We start from the raw sequence: 17785 nt of genomic DNA on the forward strand, positions 1-17785 counted from the left end.
CCCCGTCTCAGACATCCATCCACAGGGCCAGTTCTACTCTGCCCTGTAGAGTGACCACGAGGCAGAATTGACTCGATGGCAGTGGGCCTGGTTTTCGTTTTCTGCGCCCTCTCCCCCTCCTCCTGCAGCCCCTGCTGCTCCAGAGCCGAGTCTCGCCCTCTCAAATCGCCTCTGCTGTCGGTGCTGCGTAATGTCCATGGAAACAACCACCCCGTCAGTTAGGCTTCTATTCCCGCACGCGCCCCCACAGTGATTATGCCATTCCATTAAAAGCCAGCGCTTCAGAGTGCGGTGGGGAATGGGAATGGGGGGGCCGGAGGAGGGCTGCCCTCGTGAGGTGTGAGCAACCCTCCCCTGAGGTGGGGGCCGTAGAGGGTCTCTCGCCCTGGCAAAGTGGGAGGTGGGAGCAGCAGAGCTCAGAGGGCCTGGGGTTGCCTTCAGAGAGACACAAGCCACGGCCCAGAGAGGGTATCAGAGGACGGGGCCCGTTCTTGGGGCTCATGGGTGGCTGTGTGCACTCAGGATGCACAGCTGGGTAGCACAGCTGCTTCGCAGCCCCCACCTTGTGCAGGCAGCCCTGTTTCCAGGGGGTGTCTGCATTCTTGCTCCCCTCCCCACTTCCTGACCCCTAGCCTGGTGTCTGGTGTACCAGAGACAAGCGATTCATGGGACACTGCACAGAACGGGCCTTCTGACACCTAAGTGTCTCCTGAACCAGTGAACAAAGACAGATTTTTGTCACTTTGAAGCCTGGAACTCAGCAGAGAGTCATCATCAAATCAGTAGGGTGAGACCAGCAGTTTCTTAGCTAGATGGGCGAGCACACCCACATGCATCCCCATCATATCCACGTGCCTCCACGTGTATCCACATCACACCCACGTGCATCCCCAGTACATCCCTATGCATCCCGTGTTGAGTGGGGCCGTCTGCTTCTGTGTGTACCTCTGTACACAGGGGAGTCGGTCCTTGACCAGTCGGGCCACCTGTCCTCCTGCAGCCCACACCATATGCCACACCATATCCCCCTCCCCCACTGTTCTACTCCTTCGCCATGGGTGACAGGTATCCTTCTGGCCAGTGCAGCCTGGAAGCCCCTCCCATCGCTTTCCACTTCCCTGCCTGTGACCAAATCCCCTGAGGGGGAAGGAGCTGCTTCCCTCTCCCCAACCAAGCCCTTGACACACTACAAAGTGACCACTGCCTCCCATCCTCCCAGGTTCCCGGGGACAGGCTCGCCGGCACACCTGAGAGCAGGGTGTGTAGTTCCCAAGGTTGTGGTCAGACAGCAGTCCTACAAGTTGCTGAGATTTGGGACAGTCCCTGGATTTTCCAGCCTAGGAAGTGGCAGTGGAAGCTGCCGGGGAACCCCAGCATCCTGGAGAAACAGGAGCTTTGGAGCAAAGCATGCCCTGCTGTTTCCAGGCTGGACGGGCAGGGCAGGGCAGGGCAGGGTGAGCTAGTATTAGACCAGTGGATGGAGGGCCCCAGTATAGGCCAGAGAGGGCTCTTGGGCCGTGTCCTTGAGAGGATCCGGGGAGGGTTGTTTTGGGGAGGGGCAGGTGTTCCATCTGGAAGTATGTTGGATGGGAGGGAGTGATGGGTCATGTGATGGCCTGTGAAGACGTACGTGTGTGTGTAGGGGTGGGGGTGCCGGTGGCTGGCAGGCAGCTGCCACGCCATGCTTGGGCGTGGGTGTAAGAGCAGCATCAAGTCCAAGCCGTTTCCCCCCAAGTACTTGATGCTGCATGGCACTTGAGAGCCGGGAACATGTGGGGGTGCAGAGTCTTTGGCAAACTCCATTTTGCTAAGCGGGAGACTACTTTAGTGAAGCTCAGAATTGGACTTTCCATCCTCCTCCTCACGCCCGCCCCTCCGCCCCCTCCCTGTTCCAGAGAGAGGAAGTGGTCACAGGAGAACAAGTTCTTGTTGGGAATGTAATGAGCCAAGCAGGAGCACTTTCCAAGGGAGAGGCGCCTAGAACAGTTTGACTTCTCCTCCTGGGGCCAGCTTCTTCCTGCCACCCCCCCCCCCCACCTCCCGCAGTTGGACCCAGGTCCCACAACTGCAGCATCTGCCAGAATGGGTTAGGAAAGCACTCCTCCTGCCCATGCCCAATCAGAAACTCTGGGGGTGGGACGCAGCACACTGTTTTCAGTGCTCACAAATGGTTCAGCTGCATCCTGAACCCTTGCCTTGTTGCTAAGGAGTCCCGGGGGTGTTGAAAGGTGTGGCTTTCAGAAAGATCCTCACCCCAAACCCCGAATCCACTGCTGCTGAGTTGATTCGGACTCATAGTGACCTCAAGAAGGAGTCCCACATGGGAGCAGTGCCCTTGTTTTGCCCCCTTGGGTGGCTGCAGGTTTTGACAACTGACCTTGCTGACACGGTCGCACCACCAGGGCCCTGCAGGACAATTCTGCACTGTCCTCCAGCGTTGCCAAAGGAATCCACTCAAGGGCAACGGGCTTGGTTTGGGCTGTCCTCAGGCCTCCCTTCTCAGAGTCTCGCCATCTGGGCATCCCCTAGAGCTTGTCAGAAACTCAGACCTTGGACCCCCTGCATTGGAGCCTGCCCATTAGCAGGATCCCACACGATCTATAGGCACCTCAAACCTTAAAAATGTGCAGTCCCACGACCTTGAGTGGTGCCCCAGCTCCTTCTCAGGGCCCAGGTACCCTTTGGGGCGGCTAACGGTTACCGGCCCACCAACCTCTCCAACACAGCTGCTCTTCAACCTTAGAGTGGGCGCCACAGGCCCCACCCCCGAATTCCCCAGCAGGGCCATCTCGCCCTCAGGCCTGGCTGGCCGGGCCCAGGGCTTTGCACGAGGTGGGAGTTGTGGAGCGGCTCTGAACTCAGCTGTGTCCGCGCCATCCCGTCAGTGTGCTGTCCCGCCCACCACCTCTTCCTGAGGCCGGCCCTTCCTGTTTCAGTGGGATAAACTGCACCCCGACTCAGTGACATTACCTTCTTCACGTGTCCGGCCACCCTCAGCCACCTCTCTCAATGAAAGGAGGTTCTTCTGTCCACAGTTCTGTCCAGGACTATGGACAGACTAAGCTGACACCACCCTGCCCCCACCCACTCATGAGGCTCTCTCCCAGGAAGACCCTCCCCATCTCTGTGTAGGTGCCCCACCACGTGCATGGGGTCATGCGTGCAGGCTGTCCTCTGGCCCGTTCCACTCGGCAGGATGTTTACAAGGTTCATGGGCGGTCTGTCGGAATCATTGTCAGTAACTGGCCCCCTCCCACAGTTCACAGCCCTCCACCCCGAATCAATCAACTCTCCAGCAAGCTTCACCCGAGTGCAGGGCCCTGCCCTAGGAATGCGGGCCAGGAGTGGGGAACTAGAGAGTTTGGAGAGCTTTCATCCTGCCCACTGACCCATTGTTGGGCCAGGACCCTGCACTCCAGACCTTCCCAGGAACTGAGCTCCCCTGTCATCCCCGTCTGCAGACGAGCTCCTCCAGGGGGTAGGAGGTCTCTGCCATCCTCCCATGCCTGGGGCACAGGACCCCAGTGGGCCTCCACCCCCGATGTCCCATCACTTCTCTGGGCCTCCCTCACGTCTGAGGAAAGCATGGATTTGTTTCCCCTGGGACTGTAGCAAACTGACCCTTAGGGTTTCCGTAGTGCTGGTCTCCAAGTTGGTTGGAGGGACAGGTGCACTGAGCCCACAGTGTTGAGGCTGCGGGGTGGGGGACAGGGCAGAGAGGACAGCAGGGGAGGTGGACGCCAGTGCTCAAGCCTGGTCCCTCCGTCCTCCTACCCTTTTCAATCGGCTCACTCTAGGAGGCTGCCCACTGCTTCTCTGCTGGCCCTGGAGAATGTCCCCTGCAGGCCTTCAGCTGGTGTCAGGTGTCGGCCGCGCGCACAGTAGGACCCGTAGGCTTTCATGGCTGCCTGTTGAAGGTGGTTTTCTAGGCCGTTCTTCTAGTCTGTCTTGGTCTGAACACACTGTTGAAACCTGCTCAGTGCTGCAGCCACACACAAGCCTACCCTGGCTGACGGGCATGGTATGGCATGGCTGGGAATCGAACCCAGGTCTCCAGCTCCCCCTGTCAACCAGTCTATTAGAGGCTTCATTACCCTGCAGGCCAGAGTAGAACTGCCTCTTTGGGTTTCCCTCAGAGCCGTTGCTGGGTTGGAACTGATGACCCTGAGGTTAGCAGCCCAAGGCAAGACTTCTACCAGTGGACTATTACTGCTCTCTAGTCCTCTGGCTGCGGCACGGTGGCTTTTTAAACAGGAGAAACCTTGGAGGAGTGGAAATAGAAATATACCCGTTTGATCGAAAAAGATAAAAAATGCACAGACTTTTCAAAATCTCCTAACTGGGGACAGCTAGCAGGCATCCCCAGTAATTGCCACATTAATCATTTCTGGCCGCTTCTCAGAATGGGTGGTGGCTGACAGCTGAGGTAGCTGAGGAAGGCAGTGCAGAGAGGCTTAGCAGCCTGCACAGAGCCTGGTAGAAGCAGGATTTGAGTCCAGAGCGTTGATACACCACAGCCTGTGTGCTCTTTGATGGGAGAGGCAGGCCAGCCTCCCCTTCCAGCAACAGGGCAAGGGCTTCCCCCACTGACCCTTATAAGGGCAGGGGCAGCCACACTCCCTGGAAGGGGGTCCAACTTCAAGGCCTTCATTGGTGTTCTATGGCGACAGCAGGCCTGTGTGCAAGCACCAGTGTCCTGGGCCCCTGCCTGCGGGCTCCAGCCACCCCACTCTTTCCCCATGAGGCAGCCAGGTCCTGTTTGGAAAAGGGATGCTGCTGGAATGTCAGTATGGGCCAGTGGGGAGGTATTTGTGTCCTCTGGCACCCATGAGCTGTTCTACCCTCTGCCCAGGGTCTCTGGTGCTGTCCCACTCCTGCCCTGGTCCTGGGGAGCTAGCGCTGCCACGCCGGCAGGAGGCCCCTCTCAGGGAGACCCTGCACTCAACAGAGGTAGCGCCAAGGCTTAGACATGACTTAGAGAGAAGGTTTAGAGATGTTGGAGCCCCGTCTCTCTGCAGACTGACCAGCTCTCTCTCAGAGTGGGGAGCAATCAGCACAAAGGCTCTGGACACCAGGTCATGGCCCTGTCCTGCCAGCCCAGGCTGTGGCTCCGTGGGAGGTGTCAGATCTGCCAAGCCTGCCAGGAGGGCACATTGGTTGGCTGACAGGAAAGGCTTCACAATGTCTCCTTTAGACCACTGCCTGTCTCCCCTCGGCAGAACACAGAAAGGGAGGCCCCCACCAAAGTCAAGGACGACTGCTGTTCGGCCTCCGCTCCAGACAGTGTGTGCCCTGGGTAGATGGCCTGTGGCTCAGACTCCATAGCGCTGACCAGACCATTTCTCATGGTTTCTTTGTGAGGCCCCTCCCCTAGGCCCAAAGTTGCCTTCTCAGGGTTAGAGCAGGAAAGACAGATCTAAAGCACGTCAGTCCTTCCCGGAGCCTCGATTCCCTGATTTGCAGAGTGGGGAGACCAAGTCCACCCTTTTGGGGACAAGTTGGGGTCCACTGTGATTACCCCCTACTGCCTCCTGGTCCCCCTGCTGCCCAGACCACTAGGTGCTCTGACCCATGTGCAGACTGCCCTCACTTCCCACTCTCCACCTGCTCAGCCACTTCTTGCATTGACCCAGGACCCAGGGCAGATGGAGCAGGGGACAGTGTTGAAGTGTTTGGACAGAGTCTAACGAGTGGACCCCAGCAGTCAGCTGGCCAGGGAAGGCTTGCCTGGTTGCCTTTTGGAAGGTTCAGAGCAGCCCACCCCCAACAGAAACAGCACCTTCCAGAGCTCACCTCCCCTTCCCCGAATCCCCCCACAAAACCAGAACAACCAAATTCACTGGAGTGGCCCTTTAAGACAACTCACAGTGACCTTGTGGGATAGAGTAGAACTGTCCCTTTTGAGTTACCTAGACCGGACTCTTGGCAGGAGTAGCAAGCTTTGTTTGCCTCCCAAGGAGCGGCTGGTGGTTTCGAACTACGAGCTTGCATGGCCAGCTCAGTATGGAACCACTCTGCCACCTGGCTCCTTTCTCACCACAAAGGACCCCGAAATTTGCTGCTCTTTCGGCTTCCACCTATGGGCCCCATTCTGACTTTTGTCATTGTTTTATGCCATTGTGTTGATTGTGACTCTTGGTGGCCCTAGGGGACAGAATAGAATTGTCACCGTCTTGGGCTGTAATCTTGGCAGGAGTCGATGGCCAGGCCTTTTCTCCTGTGGAATGCCCGGTGGGTTCAAACTACTGACCTCTTGGTGAGTGTCAAGCACTTAGCCATGGCGCCAGCCAAACGAAAACACAAAGCCAAACTCATTGCCGGCCAATCGATTTGGACTCACACGGACCCTGTAGGACAGAGTGGAACCAGCCTTCCCAAGGCCACCATCTTTAGGGACGCAGACCACCCCAGCTCCCTTTCACGAGCAGCTGAGAGCTGCACCTCACTCTGCCACCAGAGGTCATTAGATAGTCTCTCCTGGGGGGTAACTGACAGTTGAAGGGTCAATTGACGCTTTCAGGATGGTGGGAAGAACATCGGATGGGATCAGTTTTTGAGTCCCGACTTTGGTGTGCTCTGCGGTGTCGTCATGAAAGCAAGAGCTGGCACTCGGTCTTCTCATCTGTAAAATGGGGGAATCATTCCTGTCTCTACCCTCACAGCCGTTTGGAGGATCAGATGAAATTAATGCACACCTAGGGTTAGGTCCCGCCACAAACTTCTAAGGGTTGTCACCCTTGTCTCAGTGAAAGTGTATCTATAAAGTAGCGCCTCCGGGTCCTGGTAGGAGAGATTGTAAGTAACCCTCCATGCACCAAACCTCCTGGCCCAGCGTCACCTAACACGTCTCCACACCTCCACTCCCACCCTGGCCTGGACTCATCAGGAAGGCCAGGAAAGAAGTTGCTCTGTGCTCTGGGCATTGATAGTGGGCGGGAGTCAATCTAGGGACTTAGGGAGGAAGCATTGGAGGACTGTGGCCGCAGGCTGCAGACGGGCTGCCCGCAGTTCCTCCCCAAACACCACCCACCCAGCCTTCCAGAGGAACTCGCTGCTCTGCCATATTGGGAAGGTAGGGCAAAGGAGACCCCACTGGAATTCTTGAGCCCAGACATTCTGCCCCAGCTGTCTTGGGCATCGAGGGCAGCTGCTCAGTAATACCACGTGGTCGAAATTGCCCAAGGGTGTGTGTCACGTGGGGTCCGTACCCTCAAACCCTCACCATTCTGTATGCTGAGCAAAGAATCCGAGAAGCTGGACTCTGAAGAAGAACGCAGCATCAGGATTGGAGGAAGGCTGATTAACAACTGCGATATGCAGATGACACAACCTTGCTTGCGGAAACCGAGGAGGACTTGAAGCCCTTGCTGATGAAAATCACATACTGCAGCCTTCAGTAGGGCTTGCAACGCAATGTGAAGAACACCCAAATCCTCACAACTGACATCGAGATAAAGTGGAGAAAAGATTGAAGTTGTCAAGGATTTCATGTCACTTGAACCCACAAATCAGCAGCCAAGAAATCAATTGACATGCATTGGGCACATCTACTGCACCAAGAGCTCTTTAAACCGTGGAAGAGCAAGGATGTCACTTTGAGGACTAAGGTGTGACCCGAGCCTGGCATTCTCCAGGACCTCGTGTGCTCTTGAAAGCTGGGCTTAGACGACTGAGGGTGTGGGCAAAGAATGTTGTTGTTAGGGTAGATCAGCCTCTAGCATCCCTAGGAGCAACTGTACAATTAAAATATATAAAGATCATAGAGAGGTCGTCGGAGATAGGAGAGAGTGAAATAAAGGAGTCAGACACATTTTATGGTAGCATGCTCTCCTCTGGGGCGGCCCTGCTCTCAGCATTCAGGTCCTCGCAGAGAGCAGAGGACGGGAGGGGGGAGAGAGCATTTCTTATTTCTGGCCAAGGTCTATATAGACTTAGGGGCATGATTACAGGTAACCACACACATCACAGGAAGGGGCTGTCCAGTAGGCAGACGCATCACAGGAAGGGGATGAACTAGGGCTGTACATGTCATAGGAAGGGGGAGCTAAGGGTACATATGTGACAAGGTGGGCGGACCCTAGACACGAGATGGCAGCCTAACCTTGGTCATCCTTGAGTGGGCTCCACCTTCTCTCTGGGCTCTCCATCAGGAAGACAATCACTCTCCTTGTCAGAAGGGAGTGGACCCTACTTAGGGTGGGACAGACTATCCAGTTTGATTGCTCTCGGTGGCTGAGATGGCTGATAACCCGCAGGGAGAATAACCTCTAAGCAGGCTGCATTGACCTCCAAGTGTATGGTCATTTACCATGTCTTAAGTTTGGCATATATCTGGGGGAGACAACCTGGCGAGAAATCTTTTTGTATCCCACATGTTGTAAGTGCCATGTCCTGGCAGTTCCCGGTCTTGGAGGAAGTGCAACCAAGATGCTCCTTAGAAGCAAGGATGGTGAGACTTCATCTCCGATGCTCTGGGTATGTTATCTGAAGAGACCAGTCCCCGGAAGAGGACATCCTGGTTGGCAAAGTGGAGGCTCAGCCCCCAAAGAGGAAGACCCTGACAAGATGGAGTGACACAGGGGCTGCATCAGCGGCTCAGGCATAACCTCTGTGAGGATGGTGCCGGACCGGCAACCTTTCAATTTGCTGGCCAGTCGGAACCCACTCAATGGCACCTGCAACAGCTATCGCTTCTGGTGGCAGATGGCAGCCCTGGGCATTCCCAGGCTTGTGGGCACATCAATCTCTGCCTCGTAGTCTCCTGGATGCCTCTCCGTGTCTCTTCTTCCCAGGATCCCACTCATACTGGCTTTCGAGCCTCTGTAGTCCACTGTGGCCTCATCTTAACAACCGCATCGGCAAAGACTGTTTCTAAACAAAATCACGTCCCCACGTCCGGTGACTGGGACTTGGCCATTTCTGCTGAGGAATACAGTTAAACCCACAACAGCCCCTGAGCACGGCCCCCTTGCAAGAGTTCAAGTCGTACTCTGACCCCAGAGGGTGTGCAGAAGGCCACGGTGCCCAGGGCAGGACTCATCCATCCTCTGAGGTGCCGGCTACCTGGTTCTCACCGTCCGCATGGTTCCTCTGCACCTGCACACCCTCGCCCAGCACCCACCAAGCTGAGTCATGCCGTGGACAGCGAGGGCAGGGGCAGGCATCGATTGTGCTAACAAGCTCTCCAAAGTGATCATTAGCGAGCAGTGCTGGCGAGCTGGCCTGCTGTGGAGTCATGCTGATAGAGGCCTGGGGAGTAAACAGACAGGCAGCCAGGGAGGAAAAGTCGGCCCCCAAGGTTTGCTGGAAACAAAACAAACAATAGCTTAAAAAAAAAAAAAGTTTCTATGAGCCATTTCCCCAGGACCTCCTGTCTCTGTCCAGAGTGCTGGAAAGCAGCCCAGGCGCTGGGTGGGAAACCCCATCTGCACCTGCACACTTGCCCGTGGGCTGAGGACACGGCTGTCCGGCTCTGTAAGTTGTCACTGTATTTGTTTCCCGGGGCAGCCACTACAACACATCACAGACCGGGCATCCTCAACTTCTTTATCCCACCATTCTGGAGGTCAGAAGGCTGGCTCCACCATGTTGACTCTGCCATACTCCCCCTGCAGACTCCTGGGAAGAATTCAGCCCTGCTTTCCTCCCCTGCTTCTGGGGACTCCTCTTGTTCCCTGGCTGATGGCAGCTTCACTTCAGGCTCTGCCTCGGTCTTCACATGGCCTCCTCTCTTCTCTTAGGATACACTCGTAGGATTTCGTGCCCACCCTAATCCAGTCCTACCTTGTTGGAACTCATTACATCTGCAAACACCGTATTTCCAAAGAAGGTCACGAACATGGGGGCATCCATTTCAGTCCAGTGCATTCATGTACCAGTTGTTTCTAACCGGACAATGTGCCCCATGCCAGGCACTGGCCCAGAGCAAAGGCCACATCCCCGGGAGCTCCCAGTATTGCCCCTTAAGCCAGCAGGCACTTTGAGAGCTTGTGCTGCATGCCAGGCTTCTCACTCAGTACGTTGCAAAGAGGGGCATTCTGCCGACCACCGGTGGAGCGGACCTCTGACCTGGCCCTGGGCAAGGTGCCAGGCTTCCACTTCTTTCCTATTTGAAGGAATTTATTGAAAAAGCTTATTTGCAATGTCACCCTCTTTCTACTTTGCTTTATAATCTTGCCAGTCTCCGTAGCACGACAGGCTTTGTTTTTAAGCGGCTGCGAAAGCCAGATAACTCAGGCGGCTGAGAAAGCCAGATAACTCAGACTTTGAGCCACCAGACTGGGGATCCCAGGAACCCAATTTCAGAAGGGACCGGCTTGTTCTCTATGCCCAGGACCTCCAGCCCCTCCCCTAGCAGACCCCTCTGTCATGGCACCAGACTTGTGCAGGCTGGCACTTATTTGCTTCACTCTGCTGACACTTACCAGTCATGTGATCCGTGAGGTGAGGTCAAGCTGGCCTCGGGAGAGATCATTTTCTCTGTGCGCTCTGCTTCTGTGATTAACCACGCACGCTGTGCTTCCTGCAGACGCTGGAGAGTGTCTAGGACACTGCGGGGAAGGGTCAGGCAGGGAGCAGCCCCTCCCTCCTCATCCCCTGCAGCCTCTAGGAGCACTGAGCTGGGCCCATCCTGTGCCGGCTCACATGGGGTCCTTCTTCCCTCACCAGGGTGCGTCGGGGCCTTGGCTCCTCTTCACGTACCCAAACCAGACACTTGGGGGTGATGAGCCAGTCAAAGGAGCTTTGTTCTGTCTGTAGAGGAGTGAGAACATCGCAGCCCACACAGTGCAGTCAAAACTGAAGGGGGCCCCGGAGTGCCTGGTAGGTAGGTAGGTGCCCTGCCAGCATCCAGACGCCATCGTGGTGCCCCCTTGTGTGTCAGAGGAGGACTCTGCTCCCGGGGTTTTCAGTGTCTTGAGTTTGGGGAAGTAGAATGCCAAAGGTGGATGAACGCGAACCCCCAACCACCAACACTTGGTTCCCAGCTGAGTGTGTTAACTGTTTGTCCCACCAAGCCCTCCTATAGGCACATCAAGCCCCAAAGGCCCAGACTCTCAGCAACCTTACAGAGGGTTTTTCTCAAGTTGTAAAGCCTGAAGAGGGCTGGTGGGTTTGAGCCACCGACCTTGTGCTTCGTGGCCCCATGCTTATCCAGCAGCACCGCAGGGCTCTTTTATAGCCTCTCATTATATGCACTGATGAAAAGTTGGAAACAACCTAGATGTCCACAGTAGGAAACAGGAGCCAAAGTGGTTTATAAAGAGCATGATGTTCAACATCTATACCGTAGGCTGTGAGGCAGCGTTAAAACGTCACTGGTTTTCAACCTGGGCTGATGTTCATGCTGGATAGCCTCCTCTAAATTAGGCTGTTGTTAGATGCCATCAAGTCGATTCCGACTCAGAAGGAGCGATACCTTGATGACTATTCCCTACTTGATCTCTGGGTTCTGATATCCATCTCAGTGGCTACACAGCCCACAGACCAAATTCATGGTTACAGGATTCATTGAGGAAGTGAACAAGTTGTCATGCCAGTGAGAGATGCTCACGGTTGAGTTCTTTATCAGGGCTTGCTACAAAGTTCTTTCAGGTCTGCTAATAAATGCCTGAAGAGGATACCACTCCCCTATGAGCCTCAACTTGAAGGCATTCAACTCAAACTCTGTGGGTCACCAAATGCAGTCCACTCCAGTCAGCCTCAGCCTGAAGGCACTCAGCCCCATTTCTTTGGGTGTGCAAGCTCAACTTTCCCAATTAAGTGCCTTGAGGCACCCCACTCCCCAAGCCCGCCTCCTGCACAGAAGCACGCAGCTGTACCTGCTCTGTGGTTGGGAAGTCCATCATGCTGTGCCATGCTCTGCCGCTCTGATGTTGTAGATCAGCCATTCTCAACCTGTGGGTTGTCACCCCTTCTGGGGTCAAACGACCCTTTCACAGGGATCACCCAATTCATAACGGTAGCAAAATTACAGTGATGAAGTAGCAACGAAAATGTTTTGGTTGGGGGTCATCACAGTATGAGGAACTGTATTAAAGGGTCACACCATTAGGAAGGTTGAGAACCACTGTAGATGAATCTGGATCCAGTAGGCTCACTGCCCTGGGATCTTGGATCCAGGGGATGCGCTCTACTTCTAACGAGAATTTGGGTGGCCCTTCCTCCAAGACAGATGTATCTGCCCTTTTGGAAGTCCGCGATACTTTCAGTGTTCTTTACCACATTGGAATTGGAATACCTCGATTCTTCTCAGGTCTTCCTTATGCAGCATCCAACTTCCACATGCACATGAGGAGATGGAAAAGGGGTCGGAGCACCTTCGTCCTCAAAGCGACCCCCTGGATCTCCAGCCCTTAGAGAGGTTTGGGGCAGCACATTTGCCCAATACAGGACATCATTTGACTTCTTGATTACTGGCTCCAGCAGCATTGATTCGTGGGTTCAAGTAAAATGAAATCCTTGCCCACACGATGGTGTGCTTGTTGGCCCCAATGCTTTGTTTGTTGGCCCGTTGTGAGCATTTGCAATCCATACTGAAAGCTGCAGTCTGTGGTTTTCATCCGCCCGGGCTTCTTGATTTCTGCAAGCAAGACGCTGTTGTCTGCTTGTCCAAGACTATTAATAAGCCTTCCTCCACCCTGCTGCAGACTTGTTCTTCATATAATCCAGCTTCTCAAAGCCTGTGCTCAGCATAGGGATTGAATAGGTACGGTGACATACCTTTCCTGATCGAAAACCACACAGCATCCTCTTGTTCTTATCCAAGCAATTGCTTCTTGATCGCTGTTCTGAATGCACACAGTGGAGTGGTCTGGTATTCTCATTAGGTCCTTAGTACTAAACTGTCCATCTCTTCTGCCAGCCTTGGCCCACAGAAGCCTAGCCCTGACCTGCAAATACCTACAGAGAGGGCCAGGCTCCTGGCTGTGTGTTTGCAGGGTGGATTGATGTAGCAGCACCGTGCTGAGTCCCCTGTGTACCCATCCCTGGGTAGTCCCGAACTTGCGTCCCAGCCCTGGGTGGTCCTGAACTTGTGGTCTGGTTCTGGAGGCAAAACATTCATGCATTTATCCAACAAATATGTCCCGAGCACCCCTGTGGGTACTGGGTGAGGCACTGTGTTTCCAAGAGGAGCAGCCGTGCTCTTGATCATCGAGACTGGTGCCTGATCCAAGCATGGCATTGAGAGGGAGCGATGGGAGCGCTGTGTGGGAGCAGCACTGAGGAGCTGGCCTTTGAGTGGGGTCGGCAGGATCTCAGTGAGTGCCCACGTGAGGGCACAGAGAAGCCGCTGAGGCTCACCAGCTTCTCTGCCTGGGCCTCATGGTCACAATCACCGTGCTGCCTCTTGCCTCTCCAACTCTCAGGTTCCCCACCCACAAGATGCAGCCCATGCCCTGCCCTCCTCTCCGCACCCCTCCCTCCTCCAGATCAAGTCCATAAGCCCAATATCAGCCCATATGTCTGATACCAATCTATAAAGTCCTCTTCAGACTCACGCAATACATGCAATGATGCTGAATGCTGGAAGATCACAGGCCAGTGGGTGGAAAGTCTGGTGGATCCAGTGGCAGTGGAAGCATCTCAGCGCTAGCAGGGGCCTCCTCATGGTTTCTCCAGCTCCAGGGCTCTAGTGAAGCTCCATGTGTCTTGTCACCAAGAAGATAAAGCGGTCTCTGTGTGTATTTGGCCTCCAATGAGCTATTTATCTCCATGGCACCTCCAAATGAGGTCATCAAGCTGAGACCTGATTGACAGGCTAGACTCCACCTCTTCATAAGTTGACATCAGATTATGTAACAACCATAGAAGTCTACGTATGCTTGCAGAGGCCTGTACTGCCTTCAGCAGGTGGTCTGGAGATCACCCCACCCTCACCCACCCCTTCCATACCACCATGTGCCTGCCTCCACCACTTCCTAACCTGCTGACCTTGTGCAAATCCTGGGTGTGAGACCCCGTTTTCTTATGCACAGAATGAGTTGTGAGAACCCTCCAGGGCAGAGCCTGCATCCCTGCCTTGTAGTGTTGACTCATAGCCCTGGGGGTCTGGGCGTGGAAAGCCCAGCCTTGTTACCATGGAGTTGCTGGTGGTTTCCAGCCGCAGACCATGGGGATTGCAGCCCAACTCGTAACTACGGCACCCGCCTGACTCTGTAGCTGGCACACGGACATAAGACCTCAGCCCCCACCATATCTGCCAGGCCCTTCCAGCAGGGTCTTATGCTTCCTGTGACTTCCTGCTGCATGTGCAACATGGGAAACATCCCTCCCTGCAAAAGGCCAGGTGCAAGGAGACCGGTGAATTCAGGCAGCCTAGGACCAAAGGGACAGGTGTGTCCCACCTGCTCTCTGCTGCTGGGTAGGGAGGAATGGCCCTTGCGAAGCTGATACTCAGCAGGGAATGTTAGGCTCCATGCCCTTCGCCCTCTTCCTGCCGGGCTGTTGCTGAGAAGGCAGAGGGGGACCGGCTCCCAGGAGCACCAACAGTGACAGGCAGCCCCTCCCTGTTATGGGAGACTCGAGGTGACGGCCGTCGTTGGTCATCTGAAGGAGCGAATCACCCACCGCTGCCGTGGAAGAAAGGCCTGACTATCCTTTCATTCCGATCACAGTCAAGGAAACCTGGGGGGCAGCTCTCCCCTGTCCTGAGGGAGTGCCCTGAGTCAGAACCAGCACACAGCAGGCAAGGGAGGACCCAAAGGCTGCCGGTCACATCAGAGAGCTCTTGGAAAAGGAAAAGTGGGAGGGGCGTGGGTGGGTACTCATAGCCATCCAGTTTGTCCCATCCCTGAAGTCTCAGTGGCTGGCCCTTCCTGGAAACCGCCTGCTCTCTACTCTGTGTGGAGCTGAGCCATGCCGGCCTTGGGCTCTGGGGCTCAGTCTCAGGCCCTCCCAGCTCGTACAGGCTCTCTCCTGGGCTCTGGACAGCCCCTGGCCAGCAGCCCATGGAGACAAGGGCCTCATGGATCCTTGCAGTGGGCTGTTTCCCAGAGATACTGCTGAGTCTTCTAACCCCAGTGAGCAGCTCAGGCAGCTGTCGCTCTTGCTGGGAAAACCTGAGACTCAAGGCCGGCTTCCTTTTCCTCTCATCTTAACGTCTCACCATCTCAGTAGCTAGCACAGACCCTGGCTTCATCTGTGAAGTGGGCAGAGGAGCACCTGCCTTAAACCCAGAGCCCTGGAGAAGATCAACTGTGGGCAGACTTTCTGGCTCCTGTGTGATATGGACGTGTGTATGAGTTAGTGGTCTCCCCTGCCCTTTCTCCCAAGAGTGCAGAGGACATCATAATTAGTGCCAAGCCCCACGGGGAGGGCAGTACCTACCGCCAGGACACTCAGTCTTGGGACTCTTGCCAAAGTGGAGGGAGCAGAGCCCCACCCTCTACCTGGACTGGACACTCGCTCCCCTGCTTGAAGTCAGGAACTGGGGTGTCTGTGACCCCAGAGGTGGCATGGGTGGGGCCAGATGCCTTCTTTTGAAAGCTCTTGTGGCCACAGGGTGCCTGGAGCTCCTGGCCTCTTGGCAAGATTTCGAGCAGCCAGATGACGTGTACACAAGACACATCCTCACATGTGCACACACCCTGTGACCCTGTAGTTCAACCCTGCCCTTGGCGTGAGTCCAGAACCTTAGGGTAGTGGAGGTGCCCGGGGGCTTGCACAGGAGAGAGAAGGCATGGGGGTGCATGGCATGGGGTACCAGACCACTGACTCAAGTCAACAGATTGGGCGTTCACGTGCTGCGTGGGTGACGTGTGACATGTGTAGCCCCCTAGCACGGAAGCCCTTCCTACAGAGAGGAAGCCGGACTGCTTGCAGGAGTGGTTGCTTCGAGGACAGGGCCAGCGACGGTTCACACAGAGCCTTGCAGAGTGGAAGAAGCTCCCCCAAACCGTGACAGGGACATACCCGAGACCCTGGGGCTCTCTGTGGCCGGGTCCAGGGCAGGCGGAAGCACCTGATGAATTGTAAGCCACTGGAAACATGGTCAGTAAGCCGAGGAGAGGGTGCAGCCATCATGACGATGAGCCACGCGGGGCCAGCGGTGCTCAGTTGCCCTGAGATGCCACTGTCCCCAGGGACATCTTGTCAGTTGCAGAGGAGGAAAGGAAAACTGATTACACGATGAGGAAATCTGCAGCACGGTCACCAGTGGACGCCACTGGTGGGGCAGGGGGACATCGGTGCCCCTGCCTCCACAGGTGCCACCCCAAGGGGACACCATCCACAAGGTTTTCCAGCCGCATGCGCGGACTCCCAGCTTAACTGTGAGAAACTCCAGATACACCACCCGAAGGCCCCGACTCAAAAGCCAGCGTACTGCCATCGCATCGCTTCTGACTCCATGAAAGATGTCCATGTCCCAAAGGACCACGGACGCCGGTGCCTGCAGGCGAAGGCATTGGGGAGCGGCGGCAGCAGACTGCACACCTGCCCCCAGACAGGGTCTTGGGCTTGGGGACGAGAGGGGACTCTCTAAAGAGCATTATCGCAGGAAGATGGCAGTGCATTGGGTAAAGATCTTAGGTCATGGAAATGCTAACTGCACCGTGGCTGCAGTTGCATCAGATACATTGTGTGGCTGCAGTTGTATCAGATACATTGGGTGGCTACACTTGTATCAGATACATTGGGTGGCTGCAGTTGTATCAGATACATTGTGTGGCTGCAGTTGCATCAGATACATTGTGTGGCTGCAGTTGCATCAGATACATTGTGGCTACAGTTGTATCAGATACATTGTGTGGCTGCAGTTGTATCAGATACATTGTGTGGCTGCAGTTGCATCAGATACATTGTGTGGCTGCAGTTGCATCAGATACATTGTGGCTGCAGTTGTATCAGATACATTGTGTGGCTGCAGTTGCATCAGATACATTGTGTGGCTGCAGTTGCATCAGATACATTGTGGCTGCAGTTGTTTCAGATACATTGTGTAGCTACAGTTGCATCAGATACATTGCCATGTGTGCGCCACCTCCCACTGTTTCCGTTTGAAGAAAAAAACGTGTGTGCCTGAGAGAGAGAACTCATTCATCCACAAATGCTAGAGCCAATGGGTAACAAAATGTAACAACTGATGATTTTCCCAAAGGGGAAACACAATGTGTATCTTTGTACTGTTTTTCATTCTCAGCCTATAGGTGTGAGATCATTTCCAGAAACAAAGGAGACAAGTCATTTAAGAGAATGGTATTTAAAGGGGAGTTGAGGGAACGCCAAGACCCGTCCTGGTGGTAGCGTTCAGGAGCAGGCAGCGTCAGCGATGGGATGAGAGAGGGGCCCAGCCTCTGGGGGTTTCTTGAAATGTTCTCGGTCGTTGTCTGACTGGAGTTTACCCGGCGACGTCAAGCCATGCACCTATTTAAGGATTTCTCTCAGGACAGCCGAGAGGTGCCAGTGACAGACTGACAGACATAGAGGTGGAGTGCGATCAACAGCACAGCACCGTTTGCCTAAACGAAAACCACATGGTGGCACACGTGAGGGTTGTCACCATTAGAGCCCAGAGCCCTGAGCCCTGGCCATGTGTGAGCCTGAGAGAAGGGCAGGCCCTCACGGTCGGGTGTGAAGGACCGAGGGAAGACGGGGCTCAGCGCTGCTTGGCTGGAGCTGGGTGGGCTCCTACAGGACCTGGGCTTCTCAGAAAGCTGCTCCAGAGCAGAGAAAGCAGCCAGGGGCGCCACCTGGACAGGATTGCAGTCGGTGCTGCTGGTAGTCACTGCCTGTTCTGGGACCAGCTGCTGTTCTAGGGACCTTACTAACTACTTGCATCCTCACG

General features: G+C 55.2%; 1 protein-coding gene across 2 annotated transcripts in view; it reads left to right on the forward strand.

Annotated features, from left to right (window-relative positions):
- Positions 1-17785, forward strand: part of LRRC20 (leucine rich repeat containing 20) — a 91622-nt gene that overhangs the window by 69207 nt on the left and 4630 nt on the right. The window lies entirely within an intron of this gene.

Source organism: Tenrec ecaudatus, chromosome 16, assembly GCF_050624435.1.
Source record: "Tenrec ecaudatus isolate mTenEca1 chromosome 16, mTenEca1.hap1, whole genome shotgun sequence".
Taxonomy (NCBI): domain Eukaryota; kingdom Metazoa; phylum Chordata; class Mammalia; order Afrosoricida; family Tenrecidae; genus Tenrec; species Tenrec ecaudatus.